The 20,793-nt window shown below is 40.1% G+C and overlaps 1 protein-coding gene, 2 long non-coding RNA genes and 1 other non-coding gene across 4 annotated transcripts in view; 2 read left to right on the top strand and 2 right to left on the bottom strand.

The window, feature by feature from the left end:
• LOC129646290 (uncharacterized) overlaps nt 1-9,943 on the bottom strand; it is a 40,154-nt gene extending 30,211 nt beyond the window's left edge. The window contains exon 1 of the long non-coding RNA XR_008711832.1: nt 8,865-9,943. This is a non-coding gene — a long non-coding RNA (uncharacterized LOC129646290). The remainder of the gene's footprint in view (nt 1-8,864) is intronic.
• LOC129646292 (uncharacterized) lies at nt 2,839-4,568 on the bottom strand. The gene is made up of 2 exons (XR_008711835.1): nt 4,451-4,568; nt 2,839-3,295 (listed from the first exon to the last, which is right to left on the bottom strand). It is a non-coding gene; the product is annotated as an uncharacterized LOC129646292 (long non-coding RNA).
• RAPGEF4 (Rap guanine nucleotide exchange factor 4) overlaps nt 8,148-20,793 on the top strand; it is a 396,657-nt gene continuing 384,011 nt past the window's right edge. The window contains exons 1-2 of the mRNA XM_055572210.1: nt 8,148-8,492; nt 14,374-14,463. The gene's annotated coding sequence lies outside the window, so the exon portion shown is untranslated. The remainder of the gene's footprint in view (nt 8,493-14,373; nt 14,464-20,793) is intronic.
• On the top strand, nt 19,489-19,595 carry LOC129648164 (U6 spliceosomal RNA). The gene has a single exon (XR_008712745.1). It is a non-coding gene; the product is annotated as a U6 spliceosomal RNA (small nuclear RNA).

The following is a 20,793-nucleotide window of genomic DNA, read 5'->3' as shown; positions in this document are numbered from 1 at the left end:
CTGTATATTGTCACCCTGTTTATTTAACTTATATGCAGAGTACATCATGAGAAACTCTGAACTGGAAGAAACACAAGCTGGAATCAAGATTGCCGGGAGAAATATCAATAACCTCAGATATGCAGATGACACCACCCTTATGGCAGAAAGTGAAGAGGAACTCAAAAGCCTCTTGATGGAAGTGAAAGTGGAGAGTGAAAAAGTTGGCTTAAAGCTCAACATTCAGAAAACGAAGATCATGGCATCTGGTCCCATCACTTCATGGGAAATAGATGGGGAAACAGTGGAAACAGTGTCAGACTTTATTTTTCTGGGCTCCAAAATCACTGCAGATGGTGACTGCAGCCATGAAATTAAAAGACGCTTACTCCTTGGAAAGAAAGTTATGACCAACCTAGATAGCATATTGAAAAGCAGAGATATTACTTTGCCAACAAAGGTTCGTCTAGTCAAGGCTATGGTTTTTCCAGTGGTCATGTATGGATGTGAGAGTTGGACTGTGAAGGAGGCTGAGCGCCAAAGAATTGATGCTTTTGAACTGTGGTGTTGGAGAAGACTCTTGAGAGTCCCTTGGACTGCACGGAGATCCAACCAGTCCATTCTGAAGGAGATCAGCCCTGGGATTTCTTTGGAAGGAATGCTGCTAAAGCTGAAACTCCAGTACTTTGGCCTCCTCATGCGAAGAGTTGACTCATTGGAAAAGACTCTGATGCTGGGAGGGATTGGGGGCAGGAGGAGAAGGAGACGACAGAGGATGAGATGGCTGGATGGCATCACTGACTCGATGGACGTGAGTCTGAGTGAACTCCGGGAGTTGGTGATGGACAGGGAGGCCTGGCGTGCTGCGATGCATGGGGTTGCAAAGAGTCAGACACGACTGAGTGACTGATCTGATCTGATCTAAGTTATCGCCTATTAGGGCATTAAATGAGACTTTTTTATGTCAGTTTCAGCTGAGGCTTTCAAATCTGCAAATAAAACAGAAGGTTCCAACTACCCCTACAATCTGAGGTGATCTCCTAGAACTGTTAGGTGGGACTTGCAGAGGAGATCTCTATAAACTGGTTGGGGACCTGAAGTCATCATCCATCTTAAGATATAAAATTAGTGAAGTTTATATGATTGAAAAATAAAAGCTAAAACCTTAGAAGGAGATGACTTACGGAGCAAGGAGTTGTTTTACTTTACTGAAAAGAAGATGGCCAAAAGGTACAAACTTCCAGCTAAAAAATATATGACACGAGGATGCAATGCACAGCATGGTGACCCTAGTTAATATGGGATTGCATATGTGAGAACTGCCAAGAGAATAGATCTTAAAAAGAAAAATTGATGGCCAAGGAGACACTGGTCTAATATTTGGACAATGATAGTAACAAGCTATACAGTAAAGGTTAAAACACTCCATTCCTATTTTGCTTCACTTTCATGATCATTATCAGACAGGAGAGAGTAGAAGTAAAATTGCTTCAAGAGAACTGAAGCCAGAAATGAGCAGAGTTAAAAAAGTATACGCACCAGGAATCTTTAAAATAATGTATCTCCAAACCTGGAAAAATTATGTTTGATGCAGAATTAGGAGTTGTCAAATTACAAGCTCAGTTATGTGGATGTCTTAGATTGGGTTTCCTGGAAACAGAATGAAATGGAGAACTGAGTTAGAAATTTTACTGGGAGAGTTCATAGGAGATAAACTGGGAAGGAAGTGAGGGAGGGAGGAATGGGCAGAGCAGGAAGATTTCCAGCAAAGTGGTTGCATTCAGCTGACTGATTCTCAGACAATCCTTCTGAGAATTCTAGAATTAGGCTGGCTCTTCAGGGTTGTCTCAAACTGAGGTGAGATGGCGGGGCCATTTTATTCTTGCATCAGTTAGTACCGGACAGAGGTCACTTCCTGGAGTGGGAGTGGGTGGCATAGGTTCTGAAGATGCCGCTGGAGATTTGATGAACTGACACTAGGAAGGGAATCTGGGTGAAGTAACACAGTATCTACTTGTACTCACTAATTTCTGTTTAAGCCTCTATTTTAGCATGACTTTCAACTTCTGTGCTATGCTCAGGCTCAAGGGAAATCATTGTGCCGTGTCCCAAGCTGCACTGGAAAGAGGAGGGCTTTGTGAGGCTATCTTTGGTTGCCTGGATACATCATTCAGATACTTCCACCCATTCTGCTCCTTCTGGGTAGGAGAAAACCCTCACGTCTTGCATCTTTCTCAGGGGCGCCCATGTTTTCTTCTGGTCTTAGATTTCCAAACATACAGAGGGTTTCTCCTTTCTCTTTCTAATCTGAACAAATTCATGTAGCTCAATAGACCACAGGTAGAGATGAAAAGAAGCAGGGGGTGTGACAGCAAGAAAAGCAGACTCTGACTGCAGATAACACAACTTTCCCCATCTAATTTTTATGACCTGAGTTCTCTCTGGGCTGAGGGTTTTTTTTGAATGTCTAAAAGCACAAGCTTCAGAGATTTAAAAAGCTTTTTCTTTGCTTTTCTGCTGTAACAACCTGTCCTGGAGGCAATGAACGCATTGACTAAATGAATGAAGTCAAAAAATAAAAGAAATTCAGGAAAGAAAATCTTAGGTAACATCTCAGAATATTATCCTGCTACAATTACATCCAAGGATCCTACCAGGACCTGTGGATGAGATCAATGAAACCTTGTAATAGTCTTTGACGGTTCAGGGAGAAAGAAAAAACGACCCAATGATCAAAGTCAGAGAAGAGTCTCCCTTAAAGTAGGAAGAAAGAGGATGCTGCAAACCATAGACTGATATTAATGTTCCACATAGAGAAAATGCCAGACAAAGCTCATCTTGGTTATTTTTTATTCTTTGTTTTGGTCCAGTGAAGGCCTTGAAATAAGGTATCTGGAATCCAGCAAATAACTGACTTGTCTCCTGAGATATCATTGTGAATAAGATGCATAAATGGGGACCAGAAAACAAAGGGCCTGACAAATTTATAATACAATGAACAACTATCCCCAGTGAAAATAGGCACATGGTCAAAGTCAAGTAGTCAAGATACAATTGGTTAAGGCAACTATGACACACGCAGAGAGTTGGACAGAACAGAGGACAAGATGCTTGAGGAAGTGGAACCCCAGGAAGCCAGGTCATCTGGAAGTGAGAAGTGTAGCGTCTGCCATGTGGAGGCTAATTGATTATCCAGGCAAGAATACTGGAGTGGGTTGCTGTGCCCTCCTCCAGGGGACCTTCCTGACCCAGGGATCAAAGCTGTGTTTCTTACATCTCTTGCATTGACATGTGGGTTCTTCGTCCCTAGCGCCACCTGGGAAGCCCCAAAAGAAAAACAATCAGGGCAAATTTCTGACAGATAGAACTCTTCTTAAAAGCAAGCAAACAACAAAAGAAACCTAGGATGTTGTGAGGTAATATGTTTACCAGCAGCATGGTGTCACGGAGATTCATTCATTCTACTAACAGTATCAATTGCCTGTGCTCCCCTTGGAAGAAATGAATAGGACCTGATGACTTCTAAGTGCCCCCTCAGCTGTGAGCAGCTCTGATTTGACTCTCAGAAAATGTGAATGCTAAACCAAAACCATCTGGGTTTTCACTCTTTTACAAAGATGTTTTACATGATTTACAGAAAAACTAGTGATTCAGAAAGAGTTTCATAAAAGCCTGTGGATACACTCAGAGTTGATTTTATGGCTCATGACTGGCAATATTAATGGAAGCACTAATAAAAGTTATGATATGTAGTCATAAAACACCTAAGCATGAATTCATAACTCATGTTCCAACAGGGTAAGGCAGGTCATTTCTCCTTTATGATTTAATGCCAAGTAGATTTTAAACTTAGCTTTCCACAGGAGACCTATAAACCTCAGTGTAGGTTAAGATCGAAGTCCAACTATGCTATTTCAAAGATAAAATAGTAATGAACATATGGTTATGAGAAAAATCTGACATTCTAAACTTACAAAGTGGGAATGGTTTAGTCACCCCACTCAATAGCATAAGTGTGCGGGAGGTTGCTCATTGGGTTCTCCTAACTTTGATAAGTTGGCTTTCCTTCAGCTCTACCAAGAGTCTAGACCAAAATTTGATGAGGAATTATAACTTATGCTAGCTTTGGTTACAGCTGTTAAATTTGGAGCTCACCTCCTTACACCTGTCATCTGGTATCGGGAGCTACTGATACCAGGAACTGTTTCACTCAGGAGCTACTCCTGAGACACCTGTTGGGGAGGCCAATCCTCAGATCCTGGATCTTATGACTGAGGGTCCCTGCCAGAGGGTGACTCTGGCTGGCCAGAGTTCCCTTCCACCTTGCGACTGTTAAATTTGTATGCCAACCTGACTGGGCTAAGAGATGCCCAGATCGCTGGTGAAACACTATTTCTAGGTAAGTCTGTGAGCATCTTCAGAAGAGATTAGCATTTAAATTGGGAGACTAAGTGAAGAAGACCATCCTCACCAGTGCAGGTGGGCAGCTTCCGATCAGTTAGGAATGGAGTAGATCAAAGGGGCAGAGGAAGGGCAAATTAGCTCACCCTGAGCTGAGACACCCATCTTCTCCTGCCCATGGACTTCGGTGCTTCTGGTTTTCAGGCTATTGGACTCATATGGGGATTTACATCATCACCCCAATCCTCAGATCTTTGGACTCAGAGGTAATTATAACACCTGGTTTAGTTAAACACCTGAGTTAATTAAAACACCTAGTTTTCCTGGTTTGTAGATGGCAGATGATGGGACTTCTCGGCCTCCATAACACATGAGCCAGTTCCTATATAAATCACCTTTTATGTCTCTATGTATATTACTGATTCTATTTATCTGGAGAATCCTAATACATACCAGAACAGTGACTTCCCCCATCTGACCAAACAGGTCCAGAATCCTTTTCCAGGCATTATTAAGGATGCTAAGAGGACGGTTGGGCTTCCCTGGTGGCTCAGTGGTAAAGAATCCACTTGCCAATGCAGGAGATGGGAGTTCAATCCCTGGGTGGGGAAGATCCCCTGGAGAAGGAAATGGTAACCCACTCCAGTACTCTTGCCTGGGAAATCCCATGGACAGAGGAGCCTGGTGGGTTACAGTTCAGACATGACTTAGTGACTAAACAACAATAACAAAGAGGAGGTGTAGAGGAAGCTTATCTCCTGAGATCATACAAGCACTCAAGTCAGTTTGAGTCTGGAGATGCTGGCAACCCATCTGTGTCACAAGGAAAGGACCTCCTTGGGAGTAAAGCAGGGGAGAGGAATCAAGAACTGAGAAATGGAAAGAGACAGGACTGAGAAGATCCTCTGAGTCTCTGAATCCAGCTATGACTGAGTCCATCTGAGCCACTGGACTTTTCAGATTCATGAAATAATGAATCTTTATCTGTTTAAAATAGCTGAATTCAATTCTGTCACTTTGCCATTCAGAGTCCAATTAGCCATAGCAGAGTTACTTTTATGTTTCTGGCTTATCCCTAGTACAATTTCTGGTAATTATCTTCAAAGAGTAACTTTGAGTAAGAAGAGATCTTTTCACTGACAACTTAGAGAGGACTGAAGATGTAGTCACTCATTTCATTTACCTATTTTAGAAGAGAGACCCAGACACACTAGTTTAAAAAGGATTAATGGTGAGCACCAAAGCTGTCCTGAGATTTGTGCTTCTCTTTCAAATTAAAATGAATTGATCATTGTAGCATATTTTCCAAAAATGGCTGCACCAATATATTGGTCCCATCTCACATGTTCTTTGTGAGCTGTGGCTAACACCCCTCCCCACAAGAGAGGGCATGTAGGCACTCTTCTTTGAGTCTAGACAGGGCTTGTGCCAGCCCTGATCAGTGGGGAATGATGGTGGTGGTGATATGTGGCTTCTGAAGCTGAGCCGCGAGAATGATGCAGCTTCAGGAACTACCTTCATGGTCTGGTGGTTAAGGTTCCACATTTCCATGCAGGGAGGCTCGGGTTTGATCCCTGGTCAGGGAACTAGATCTCTCATGCTGCAACTGAAGATCCTGCATGCTGCAAGGAAGATCCCACACACAGCAAGAAAGATTCTGCATGCCGCAACTAAGACTCAAATTAAAGTCTTAGTTGTTTCTGCATGTTTGAACATGCAGAACAAGCCAAATTAAAAAAAAAAAGATCCAGCTTCTGCCTGGCACTCTCAGGACACTTGCCTTGGAACCCGGCTTCTATGCTGTGTGGGAAGTCAAACCAGATGTGGAGGCTCAAGTAAAGAGGACTGGAAGGCCTCAGCTGAAAGCCACCATCAACTTCCAGATGCATGAATGAGCAAGCTTTTATATGGCTCCACTCCCAAGGCCTGGACTCTTCCAGCTGAAGTCCCAGACACAGTCACCATGCTTCCCACTGTGCCCTGTTTGAATTCATGACCAATCTCCACACCCCCAAACTATAAGAGATAATAATAGGTGATTATTTAAGCCCCTAAATTTTGGAGCAATTTTTAAAATAGTAATAGATAACTAATATGGTCATCATGGTTGAGATGATATTTTGCTGAAAGAGAAAACATAGAAGTATCTAAGCGTAGAAGTTAAAAATCTATTTTCTCAGAAAACGAAAGTGAAATGGAGCAGGACCCTGTGGTATTTGCCCCTCCCCACCCCCAAAGTTCTCTGCCCGCCTTAGTCTATGGGAAAAACTTAGCCAAAGAAGAAGTTTAATCAGAGAAGTGAGAACATGCAGAAACAAAGGAAAACAGTCAAAGGAGATGAAATGATAATAATATAGTCATTAACAATAGTCAAGGACTTTTGGTTCCTTCTCAAGGGCTATAGATAATTTTCTGAGCCACATTCTATGAGCTGCCTTATAGATACTAAAACCCCCACCAGGTGGAGAAGTTAATTACATGATGACCAGATGGTAACCATGATGTAAGTTGCCACAATTCTGAGAACTGGCCTCAAGAAATGGAAATAAACTGACTCTGGAACTGAAGACTAACTGTACTTATAACAAGATGATGCTGATCAGACCACCAATGACCAACTTCAAGATGACTGTCAGATTTGATTGCAGTTTCTGCAGGTAGTCCTACTCTGCCTACAAAGGCTCTAAAACCTCTTGCCCACTGATTGTCAGGAGGGGGGTCAGCCTCTGGACAGGCACCCCAGGCATCCCTACTTCCTACCCCTACTCCCACTGGTTGCTGGCATCCAAAATAAAGCAAACTTTCCTTTCTACCAATCTGGCCTCTTTAATGGCTTTTGAGCAGCAAGCAGCTGGACCCTGCTTTCGGTAACAAAAGTAGGGGAAGAATTATTTGGGAAGCTGAACTAGACATTGTCAGGTAGAACAGAAAACATGGAATCTCCAAGTGATTGTTCAACCTTTGAATGCTCTTCCACCCAGAAAAATGGTGAAAACAAATGCATTAGTATTCAATTGCACCTACGGATCTGGAGCTCAGCTTGGTTGAGCTCCAACCAAGTTGGAGTTGAATCAATTTTGACTGACACTAAAGCACAGATGATGCAATGTGCTCCTCAGCCCACTTCATTCTACGTATGGGCACATAGCCAACCCTCATTTCCCAACCTCCCCTGCATCTGGGTGGAGGTAACTGAGTGATTAATTGCTCACCACTGTGGCTAAAATTCAAGTAAGCCTTGGGGTCAACTGCTCTCTCCCCACCCAACCCCCCCCAGCTAATCAATCAGCCATCTTGGAGATTTACCTTTTCCATAAATCCTTTTTCTCTATCTTTGTGCTTTTATTTGGATTCCTGACAGATTTAATCGCTCTCCACGCTTACCCTGCAGGCAGAATGTTGTTTGTGAAATGTTCATCTAATCATCCCATGCTTCTGTTTGTAACTTACTCCATCCAGCTTCATCTGCTGGTCCCTGCTATAGCTCCCTGTGCCTGGAATGCATTCCTTTCACATTCTTTTTTCCACAGGATAGGGTCTGGTTCATCTTCCAGGGCTCTGCTTAACTATCCCTTTATTCAGTAAGCCTGACTTCAATTGCTAGTCTAGCCTACTCTGGTTGCCTCTGCTATGAGCTCTCACAGTGTTCTTTATTTTAGAGGAGCATTTAATGACATCTTATTTAAATTCCTTAATTGTTTGTTTCCCTTCTCTGGATTATAAATGCAATAAGGGCTCAAGGGTATTGTATTCCCAGGGCCTAAAACAACTTATGGCATGTAGTAGGAGACATATACATACATATATGTATACTTATACATGTCCTATAAAGTGAAAGTGAAGCCGCTCAGTCCTGTCGACTCTTTGCAACCCCATGGACCATAGCCCACCCAGGCTCCTCCCACCATGGGATTTTCCAGGCAAGAATACTGGAGTAGGTTGCCATTTCCTTCTCCATATATATATATATCATACATATGTGCTTAAATGACATGAATAAATCAGCAACAACAACAAAAAAACAAGACAAAGAACAAATACAAAACCCACAAAGATCTTCCTCCCGACAAGCTGTAGTAATTGACGTCAACTAGTTAGCAAGGCTGAAGCAGGTAAAAAATTCTCCTAAAATCTCTCAAATCTCAGTCATGTACTGAATTTGCTCCAACATTTTTTTCTTTTCCTGGCTTGGGAGAAGCAAAAGAATTATTTCAGTAAAGAAACTGTTTTGTTTTGTTTTTTAATTCTGAATTTGATTAATTGCTCAGGCTCTCTTGTCTGAAAAAGAAATACTTAAAATTTTCAATAGCCAGATATATGCTGAATTCCAGTTTGATTTTTATTTAGAAGTAGACTGATAACTGGGGCTTCCCTGGTGGCTCAGACAGTAAAGAATCTGCCTCCAATGCAAGAGACCTGGTTCAATCCCTGGGTCAGGAAGATCCCCTGGGGAAGGGAATGGCTACCCATGCCAGTATTCTTACCTGGAAAATTCCAGAGGAAGCTGATGGGCTACAGTGCATACGGTAGCAAAGAGTCAGACACAACTGAGCGACTAACACTTTCACTTTCAGACTGATAACTGGTAATAATGGTGGTGATGAATGAAATAAATTTGTATACCTAAAATTTCTACTAGCACATGATTGCCAGTATTCAAGGGGCATGCCTATTTTGAATAAGAGGAAAGTAGTGAAAGAATGTTTAGAAATCCACAAAAACATTAATTTCCATTATTTTAAAGATCCAGTTTTAAAATTGAAGTGTCACTTCTGATTTCTGAGGTCATTAACTTATCAATATTTACACAATTTAAAAAATACTAGACAGTAAGTTTACAAAGAGATCATGATAGTGCCTTAGGAAAGGTGCAGTAAAATACGAGTGTCCAATTATTTTCTTTTGCAGCTCTGAATATTCTTTAGTTTATGAAAGATTTACAAGATCAGCTTCCATAAAAAGCAAAAGAAATTTCCACAAACCCATTCCTACAAAGTTCTAAAGGAGGAAAAGGGAAAGAAAGAGGAGAGAATCTTAAAAGCTTCCTAATGCGGTAGGAATCAAATCCCAGGCCTGGCCACAAGATTAGGTAAATCATTACAGGTGCAGAGGATTAATGGACACATTCGACTGAGAAGCTTGTCTGAAAGTATCTACACCTGCACCCAGAGCAGCCTCCTGGAATACCTGTGAAGTGCCAGCAGCTCTCTTCTTCTTGGCCCTTTCTTCTCTCTGTTCTTACAGACTTAATTCAATATTCAGATATTTTCTGCAATACAGGTCTCATAAAGCATTATGTTCTTTAGGGAAATATTGAACTGAAACACAAATCCGTTGTGTCAAAGTAATAGCAGAAATCAGCAGAGCCCAATATAATGAGTGATAAGCATGCCTCTGTTTAATTTGCATTTCTCTAATTGTGATTTTGGATCTTTTCATATACTTGCTAGCTGTTTAGGCTTCCTGATCTATTTATATGTTCCTTTTGGATTGTCTTGTATTTTTCTTATTAATTTTCTAGAATTCTTTGAACACTCTAGTTCTGCACTCTCCAATAAGGTAGACACGAGCCATGTATGACTAAATTAAAATTAATTAAAATTTTAAACTGAGTTCTCAGTTATACTAGCCCCATTTTGAGTGTTCAATAACTCGAGGTGGGTGGTGGCTACCATATCAGAGAGTATAGATACAGGATATTTTCATCATCACAGAAAGTTCTATTTGACAGCACTGTTAAATATTAATCCCTGGTCAATTTTTAACATAGTATATATGTTCTTCCAAATGGTCATCAGGTGTGAATATTATCCATTGTGTCCTTCACTGAATAGAACTTAATATTCATGTAGTCATATCTATTATGACTTAACTTTGTATATGTAGGTCTCTTATCCATTTGAAAGTCATCTTTATACGTGAGTAACAAAGTTTCAACTTTATTTTTCTCTATCCAATGGACCAAATAGCATCTTTTAAATAATCCATCCCTTTCAGACTGACTTGTGGAGTTACCTCTATCAAATAAGTTCCCATATATACCTGGGTCTATTTGGAGTATTCTGTTCTGTACATTCTGTTCCATTCCATTCCATCTAATCCTATCCTCTCTTATCCTGATCCATTACTTGGTCAATTTGTCTGACTTGTGCCAGAAATACACTGATGATTTTTTTGGTTGTTTATCATTAGAAGAGTATGTCCTCCTTAATACAGACTCTATGTATTCAATATCCATTCTCCCTTTCTTTTTTATAAATAGAATTCCAACTTTGTTCGGGATAGCAATATTCCCAGCAAAAATTATTTGTTTTCTCAGCCTCTCTTGCAGCAAGGATTAGCCACAAGGTATAGTTACAAATAATAAGATGGAGGCAAAATTCCCTTAGGAATTTACTTTCCCAAGATAAAAGGACTACCATTTAAAAGAGAAAACCATTAATCTGTTTTCCCCTTTTTCTTTTCTAGAATGTAGATATGAGGCCTGGAGGCACAATACTCTGAGGTGATAAGGGTAGGGAGAAATGTCTACACATTACGAACAGCAGGTCAGGAAAATGTAGAGTGACTTAGGGTCATTAATAGCATTGTTCAGTTTCAGTATCAACCCTTGCTGCCTCTGGACTCGATGCACAAGTCGAATCTTCCTCTGTGTAAGCCCCTTAAGAAGGGTGTTCTGATATTTGTAAATATATTCATGAATCTATTTCTTACTGAATCTATTTTTACTGATGGTCTTCATTTCTCCTTCTTTTCCAAATTTCACTTAGACTTTTATGTTTTCATATAAATTTTAGAATACATTTTTCAAGTTCCTTAAAAAGTTCCCTTGGATTTTGATTGGAATTGCATTAAACTTATAGATTAATAGAGGGAGAAATGGAACATTTACAATATTAAGTCATACCAACCACAAAAATGGTGCTGCTCTTCATTTATTTAAGTCTTCGTTCATAAAAAACTTATAACGAGTTTTCCCAGTAAAACTCCTGTGCATTCTTTGCTGGGTTAATTTATGATGAATTTCTAGAACACCTGCTTATTGAGTGTTGTCAATTTGAAGATGTACTTTGTTTGGTTTTGCTCTATATTTAAATATCTTTGCAATCTGGTTTAATTTTCTTGGGCTCCAAAATCACTGCAGATGGTGACTGCAGCCATGTAATTAAAAGACATCTACTCCTTAGAAGAAAAGCTATGACCAACCTAGACAACATATTAAAAAGCAGAGACATTACTTTGCCAACAAAGGTCCGTCTAGTCAAAGCTATGGTTTTTCCAGTGGTCATGTATGGATGTGAGAGTTGGACTATAAGGAAAGCAGAGTGCCAAAGAATTGATGCCTTTGAACTGTGGTGTTGGAGAAAACTCTTGAGAGTCTCTTGGACTGCGAGGAGATCCAACCAGTCCATCTAAAGGAAATCAGTCCTGATTATTCATTGGAAGAACTGATGCTGAAGCTGAAACTCCAATCCTTTGGCCACCTGATGTGAAGAACTGACTCGTTTGTAAAGACCCTGATGCTGGGAAAGATTGAAGGCAGGAGGAGAAGGGGAAGAAAGAAGATAAGATGGTTGGATGGCATCACTGACTTAATGGACATAAGTTTGAGCAAGCTCCGGGAGTTGGTGATGGACAGGGAAGCCTGGTGTGCTGCAGTCCATGAGGTCACAACGAATAGCACACGACTGAGCAACGGAACTGAACAACCAAAACTGAAAATGTTCCCATCCACCTTATCCCCTTATTGGTGCATAAAAAATTGCTACATCAGACCATAGATTGTTTATCATTCAGAGAAATACAGTATATATTTTAATTTAATATTTTCTATTTGTTGCTTTCTTTCCCTTTGGTTTCTTTAGTCCACTCCCTTGAAACTTTCAATTGATCAAAATAAAAGTAAAAATGGACTGCTGTTTGGAAATACTCATTAACTTTCCAAATTATTACATGCATTACTTATTCTAACAATTTATAACATGAAGGACATATCTACATTTTTTGCAGATAGAACCAATCTATTTTCTTGTTTCACTTGTAGTTTTGTTAATGAAAAACATTTCAAAATAACAATAGATAAAAAAAAGCTCCCATAAGCCAGCTTCCTAAGTTAACAAATTCTGACATTTTATAATTGCTTTAATTACATTTATTTTCCTTTTAATAATAAAATTTGTTACTTAATTTATTTTGTTTAACAAAAAAATTATTATCACAAAGTTAAAGTTCCCCGTTTTTCACTTACCATGCTCATTTCTCACCTTTCTCTGAGAAAACAACTCTTGAATTGGAGTATAGCCAGGCCACATTTTGTTTGTCTCCTTCTGTTACATACAAGTGGATTCACAAGCAATAGAAAGCATTGTTTTATAGATTTAAAACTTTTACCTATATGACATTTATGGTACATGGTCTAATTTTCATCCAATATTGTTTTTTAGTTCTTGCTGTGTTCACACATATAGATTTAATCCATTTATTTAACCTCTGGATACTGTTTCATTTTATAAATCCTTTTGTTGAGAAACATTTGGGTTGCTTCCATTAACTCATTACAATGAATGCTGCAATGAACTTTAAACATATTTTCTTATTCATGTTCAGGTACAAAGAATTCCTTAACTACATCTGTTTCCTCAATAAAGGCAATCTGTTATTTAAAAGAAAAAAATAGATGTTACTTCATTCTTTTCAAAAAGTAAATATAATTGATAAAATCTTCAACAATATCTTTCCCTCTCTTTGTGTAAAATAACTGCCATGTGTTAACATATTATAATGAAAAGATGGTGATTTTTATTACATTCCATGAAAAAGCTCTTATCAGAATGTCAACTTTCTTTATTCTATTGGAAATAATAATAATAAAAGAAATTTCCCCTAGCCCCAAAGAAAGCACAACCTATCATTTTTATATATACTTCCTCTGGCAAATATAGAGTCGGATAACTGTTCCATCAGGAATATTGAAATTCTTTATATATACTTACTGATGCTGCTGTTTAGTCACTTCAGTTGAGTCCAACTCTGTGTGACCCTATGGACAGTAGCCCGCCAGGCTCCTCTGTCCATGGAATTCTCCAGGCAAGAATACTGGAGTAGGTTGCCATGCCCTTCTCCAGGGGCTCTTTCCAACCAAGGGATAGAACCTAGGTCTCCTGCATTACAGGTAGAATCTTTACCACTGAGCCACCAGGGAAGCCCTTATATGTGCTTGCTGCTGCTGCTGCTGCTAAGTCGCTTCAGTCGTGTCCGACTCTGTGTGACTCCATACACGGCAGCCCACCAGGCTCCCCCGTCCCTGGGATTCTCCAGGCAAGAACACTGGAGTGGGTTGGCATTTCCTTCTCCAATGCATGAAAGTGAAAAGTGAAAATGAAGTTGCTCAGTCGTGTCCGACTCTTTGCGACCCTATGGACTGTAGCCCACCAGGCTCCACCATCCATGGGATTTTCCAGGCAAGAGTACTGGAGTGGGGTGCCATAGGTATACAATATTACTACATTGTTCAATATATAAATCTATTATGTATCTGAGTATTTCTATTATACCCATTTCTGTAGCAACAGGATAGATTTACAAACTGTACATATACTTCATAGTAATGTTAAGTTGTACAAAAGTTATTACATTTCTAATCATCTACAGAAGCTGTACTATAATATCTCCCCAACCATATATTTAAAAAAATTTTTTTAAATGCAGCTCCTATCGTTTCCTCCTAGTCGACTGTTAAATTCTCGAAATTTTTACAAGTCAGTTATTACCTACTGAAATTAGCCATGGTGGGAGGATTTCTCCCACTGAGATCAGCAAACACTACCAATCAGGCTGTCTTCCCCCTAGAGAGGTATTTATCAGCACAACACTGATTACATGCAATAAACATTTGGAAGATGTAGCACTCCACGCAGCACAAAATAAGATGAAAATGAAGTTAAATATTTTAAATTGTTTACTGAGCTCTTAATATGTGTCTGTCTCTTTTAGGTACTATATACTGTGCTACTAGAAGAAGACAGATTGGTACCTATGCTAAGAGATAGAAGAGCTTAGACAACGTCCAGAAGACCATATAGGGTAAGCGTTTGTCACACCAGTGGTTAGTGTGACCATCTGTCCCTATCAGACTTTTATTTATCTTTAAGTACCTAGATTTTGCACAATACATGGCAGAATGGATGTTTATTGGCTATATGATTGACTAGCTGTGTTTGATCATGCAATAATAAAATAAAATGTATAATTGGTTATGTATCACATCAAAAAGTGATTTTTTAAAGGATTCATCTGACTGGTTGATTGAATCAGGCTACTGTGGATAAACTAGGCCAAAATACTCATTATTATTTTTTCTTTGTCTCTAAGCATGTACCTTTAATAATGAAGCGAATAATACCTAATTTTAAAATACTAAATAAAGTAGTGTGGCTGGAGGAAGCACAAGCTGGAATCAAAATTGCCGGGAGAAATATCAATAACCTCAGATATGCAGATGACACCACCCTTATGGCAGAAAGTGAAGAGGAACTAAAAAGCCTCTTGATGAAAGTGAAAGAGGAAAGTGAAAAAGTTGGCTTAAAGCTCAACATTCAGAAAAACGAAGATCATGGCATCTGGTCCCATCATTTCATGGGAAATAGATGGGGAAACAGTGGAAACAGTGTCGGACTTTATTTTTTGGGGCTCCAAAATCACTGCAGATGGTGACTGCAGCCATGAAATTAAAAGACGCTTACTCCTTGGAAGGAAAGTTATGACCAACCTAGACAGCATATTAAAAAACAGAGACATTACTTTGCCAACAAAGGTCCATCTAGTCAAGGCTATGGTTTTTCCAGTGGTCATGTATGGATGTGAGAGTTGAACTATAAAGAAAGCTGAGCACTGAAGAATGGATGCTTTTGAACTGTGGTGTTGGAGAAGACTCTTGAGAGTCCCTTGGACTGCAAGGAGATCCAACCAGTCCATTCGGAAGGAGATCAGCCCTGGGTGTTCTTTGGAAGGAATGATGCTAAAGCTGAAACTCCAATCCTTTGGCCACCTGATGCGAAGAGCTGACCTATTGAAAAGACCCTGATGCTGGGAAAGATTGAGGGCAGGAGGAGAAGGGGATGACAGAGGATGAGATGGTTGGATGGCATCACTGACTCGATGGACATGGGTTTGGGTGCACTCAGGGAGTTGGTGATGGACAGGGAGGCCTGGCGTGCTGTGGTTCACGGGGTCGCAAAGAGTCAAACACGACTGAGCAACTGAACTGAACTGAACTGAATCACACAATGAATACTGCTTCAACTGGATTATTATAATTTATTGTGGGATTTGCCATAGATAGATAATGTACACAATTGATAAATTAAAACACAACAGAAAAGAACACTTCTTATATATATCTATTGGAGAGTGATTATCATTGTACAAATACAGCTTAAATTACATGACAACTGAATTCCCACATACTCTATGTTTTTGTTTTTTGGCACTGTTTCTACTGTGAGGACACTGGGAATCAAAAGAAAAGAAAGTGGTGCTCTGTGTTGGAATATCTCTATCACTCTTTGTAAATAATAATCCACTTTTACCCTCTAATTTGACAGCTTTATAGGTGCACAGAATCACACGTTTGGAACAATTTGGATGATTCCCAAGAAGAAGATAGTAGTGGATGTGGGAATCTTTAGGTAAACACATCCCAGATGAAAAGCTAGTCAACTTGGAGCAGCTGTTTCAGCCAGTATTTAGACCAAAGAGTTGAATTGTGATGGCCTGTCTGTGATTTTTACCAACTATAGTATGATATATTTACTGTGCTTCTCACATTTTAATGCCTAAGAATCCCCTGAAGACCTCATTAAAACGCTGATGCCTAGGTCCCACCCCAGAGGGTCTGCTTCCTTAAGTCTGAGGCCCAGGAATCTGCATTTCTAACATGCTCCCAGGTAATGCTGATGCTGCCAGTCTCAGATCTGACTTGGAGAAGCACGGTTAGAGGCCAATAAAACATGATATTCCCTTAATCTATGGAATAGAAGAGTGATTTCTGTGCTCTAGGCTGCCATCTAGCAGGAATATCAAGGAGTGAGGACGCTGGGATGCTGTGAGCAAGTTCCGCTTATTGTGGAGTCGGGTAACCATCCTGGGCAACCAGGGAAAATAGTGGAAACTGGGGCTTGGGGTGAGGAGAGGGGTTCCATGGGCTCGAGAGATGCCAGCACTGTTTAGCAGTGCTTTAATAGATTAACAGGTGTGATTGGTGACTAACGGGTATCAATGCACCCATCTCAGTAAAATTGCTTTCTCTTGTATTGCTTATTTCTGAAAGCAATTGTGACCTTCTTAATCATGGCTCTTTCAAGTAGGCCAATGTCTCCCTTGAAATCTTACTTACACTATTCATTTGTCACTGCTTCAGGGACACTCCTGACTCTGGCTCCAAACCGATGCCCCTGCTTAATGCGGCTGGCCCTGGTGGAAGCAGATACTTAGCTTCAGACCCAGGGACACCTTGGCCCTTTTTCTTGATGTCTGCCCAGCCTGCCTTTGCCCAGATACCCTCTTCAGTTCCTCTTTATTTCATACCCTGCATTTGTGGGGGCTCTGCCCTGCTTCCCTAAACCCTTCCAAGCCAGGGTTTCAGCCTCACACTCACCCACGTGGAATGGGAGATAGAACAGGAATGACTAGACATTGCTTTCAAGGGCTCTAGAAAACAGTGATGTTAATAGACTTGATAATGGCATATACATGCCTGCGTGCTCAGTCACTTCAGTCGTATCCAACTCTTTGCGACCCTATGGACTATAGCCTGCCAAGCTCCTCTGTCCATGGAATTCTCCAGGTAAGAACACTGGAGTGGGTTGCCATGCCCTTCTCCAGGGGATCTTCCCAATCCAGGGATCGAATCCAGGTCTCCTGGGTCTTCTGTATTGCAGGCAGATTCTTTGAAGAAAGACAAAAATGCGATTCAAACTGACCTTGGGGAAACAGTTGCAGAGATGATGGTTGTGCTCCTACAAGATGAGCAATGACAAGGGCAGGATGGAAACTGACGTGTCATCAGGAACGTCCCACGTTTTGATAAGCAGCTATGCCTGGGCCTTATGGCGTGCAGCTTGATGCAGCTGCACTATTGCGGCTTCAACCCTCTTCCAACAGACCTCCAGGTGGGAGTGTGTTGGGGTCAGGCAATCGTTGCATTTTCAGGGATTCTTCAGTTTGGTTGTTCAACACAGCCACTATTCAAACTTTAACTCTATACAATCTTATATAAATTATATAAAATTCTTACATTATATACAAGTATACTATATTGTAATATATTAGATACAAATATCTAATACATAGCTGCAGTTAAATGAATTATATTAAAAACAAAGGTAATAAATAAAGTCAATCCCTTCCTAATTACCTTACCACATTTTATTACCACTCTTGAGGTTCTTAAGTACCTGCAGGGAGAAAATACCATAGTATAGTGTGTGCTGCACACCTCTGCCCGGTAGTGGCATCAATTGGCAACTTGAAATTGGCCATGGTTGGAGTATCTACCCATGGAAATCATGAAGTTCTACGAATCAGGATTTGACTTGTTTTCTTTTTTGATTGTCTAGACTTATGAACATGTCAGAGAAAATGATAATAAGGCAGATTAAAAGTGAATCCTGTCTATATCCATTACAATGCGAATGGCACAAAAAATTAGGAAAATATTCTTCCTATTATTTGATTCTGCAAAGAAGTCAATCACTTCACTGGTAAATGAGTGAAGTTCCAAAGTATGTCTCCATTGTCCATCTTTTGCCTTACTCATTGTGCTGTGCTGTATTTAATCGCTCAGTCATGTCCAACTCTTTGCAACCCCATGGACTGTAGCCCACCAGACTCCTCTGTCTAATGGGATTCTCCAGGCAAGAATACTGGAGTGGGTTGCCATGCCCTCCTCCAGGGGATCTTCCTAACCCAGGGATTGAACCCAGGGATCAAACCCAGATCTCCTGCATTGCAGGAGGATTCTTTACCATCTGAGACATCAAGGAAGCCCTTCTTACTCATTAAAGTGCAAGAAAACATCAACTAACATTCATGGTAGAACTATTCTCATAGCTGTAGTATTAAACATTTGCCAACACACCCCCATTAGGAGGCCACAACTCACTCTAGAAGTTCAATGTTAATCAACCAGTGGCACATTCTATGGATAGGTGGGAGCTTTTGTTCATTGTAGAAAATCTTAAAAATGTATAGATGAGCAGCAAATACACATTGAATGTGTACCCATGTCAGGCACTGGGCCAGGGGTTGAGGCTATAAGGATGAACGTGAGACACAGTTCTACCCACATGGAGTTTCCAGTTTATCAGGGGAGCTCTTTTAAAAGCTTACTAGTATGCATTCATTTCCTCTAGAAACTTCTCCTAGGAAGAACAAAAGGCATATTGCTGCTGCTAAGTCGCTCAGTCGTGTCCGACTCTGTGCGACCCCATAGACGGCAGCCCATGAGGCTCCCCCGTCCCCGGGATTCTCCAGGCAAGAACACTGGAGTGGGTTGCCATTGCCTTCTCCAGTGCAGGAAAGTGAAAAGTGAAAGTGAAGTCACTGAGTCCTGCCTGACTCTTAGCGACCCCATGGACTGCAGCCCACCAGGCTCCTCCATCCATGGGACTCTCCAGGCAAGAGTATTACTGAGCTATAAAGAAGTACTTTGTAGAGTTATATTTGTGTTTTATTATTTTTCTTTTTTGTTTCTTTTTCTTTTTAGTGGGGGTATTGCGTTTTTCATTGCAACAAATTGGGAACAAACCAAATAATTAACCATTGAAGACAGATAAAATAAACTATGATAATTTGTACAATGGCTTTATATGAAATCATTACAATTGAGATTTTAAAAGAATACTTAATGACAGTGGGACGATGCTCTCCAAGTGCTGTTTTCCACACACATCTGTAAAAGATTGTGAAACAGCATTCCCTTCTAACTTTACTCAATATGTATTTTATATATATATTTTATATATATATATATATATATATATCTCAGCATTATTTCTGGGTGGGGAAATTATACAGTTTCTATAAATCAGAATAAAATAATTGACCTGAGTGCTCGCTTTGGCAGCACATACACTAAAATTGGAACGATACAGAGAAGATTAGCATGGCACCTGCGCAAGAATGACATGCAAATTCGTGAAGCATTCCATATTTTTATACAAGCAACTCCTGCAGCTCAATTCCAGAAAAATAAATGACCCAATCAAAAAATGGGCCAAAGAACTAAATAGACATTTCTCCAAAGAAGACATACAGATGGCTAACAAACACATGAAAAGATGCTCAACATCACTCATTATCAGAGAAATGCAAATCAAAACCACAGTGAGGTGCCATTTCACGCCAGTCAGAATGGCTGCGATCCAAAGTCTACAAGCAATAAATGCTGGAGAGGGTGTGGAGAAAAGGGAACCCTCTTACACTGTTGGTGGGAATGCAAACTAGTACAGCCACTATGGAGAACAGTGTGAAGATTCCTTAAAAAACTGGAAATAGAACTGCCTTATGACCCAGCAATCCCACTTCTGGGCATACACACCAAGGAAACCAGAACTGAAAGAGACACGTGTACCCCAATGTTCATCGCAGCACTATTTATAATAGCCAGGACATGGAAGCAACCTAGACGTCCATCAGCAGATGAATGGATAAGAAAGCTGTGGTACATATACACAATGGAATATTACTCAGCTATTAAAAAGAATACATTTGAATCAGTTCTAATGAGGTGGATGAAACTGGAGCCTATTATACAGAGTGAAGTAAGCCAGAAAGAAAAACACCAATACAGTATACTAATGCATATATATGGACTTTAGAAAGATGGTAACAATAACCTTGTATATGAGACAGCAAAAGAGACACTGATGTATAGAACAGTCTTTTGGACTCTGTGGGAGAGGGGGAGGGTGGGATGATTTGGGAGAATGGCACTGAAACATGTATAATATCATATATGAAACGAGTCACCAGTCCAAGTTCGATGCACGATACTGGATGCTTGGGGCTGGTGCACTGGGACGACCCAGAGGGATGGTACGGGGAGGGAGGAGGGAGGAGGGTTCAGGATGGGGAACACGTGTATACCTGTGGTGGATTCATATTGATATATGGCAAAACCAATATAATATTGTAAAGTTAAAAAATAAAATAATAAATAAATAAAATAATAATAATAAAAAATAAATAAAATAATTGACATGAATGTGCTTATAATATGCCACAAAGTATCACAGTTGTATAGATTTTGATAAATTCTTTGTTTTATTATTAACATGAGTCTTTTTTTTAAGAGCAAAGCACAATGAACAAAACAACACCCATGCCATATACAATTATTCCTCTAAGAGAAAG

The sequence above is a fragment of the Bubalus kerabau genome, chromosome 3 (genome assembly GCF_029407905.1).
Source record: "Bubalus kerabau isolate K-KA32 ecotype Philippines breed swamp buffalo chromosome 3, PCC_UOA_SB_1v2, whole genome shotgun sequence".
NCBI classification, from domain to species: domain Eukaryota; kingdom Metazoa; phylum Chordata; class Mammalia; order Artiodactyla; family Bovidae; genus Bubalus; species Bubalus kerabau.
The sequence above is the reverse complement of the archived record's forward strand: the minus strand, read 5'-3'. Positions and strand labels throughout refer to the sequence as shown.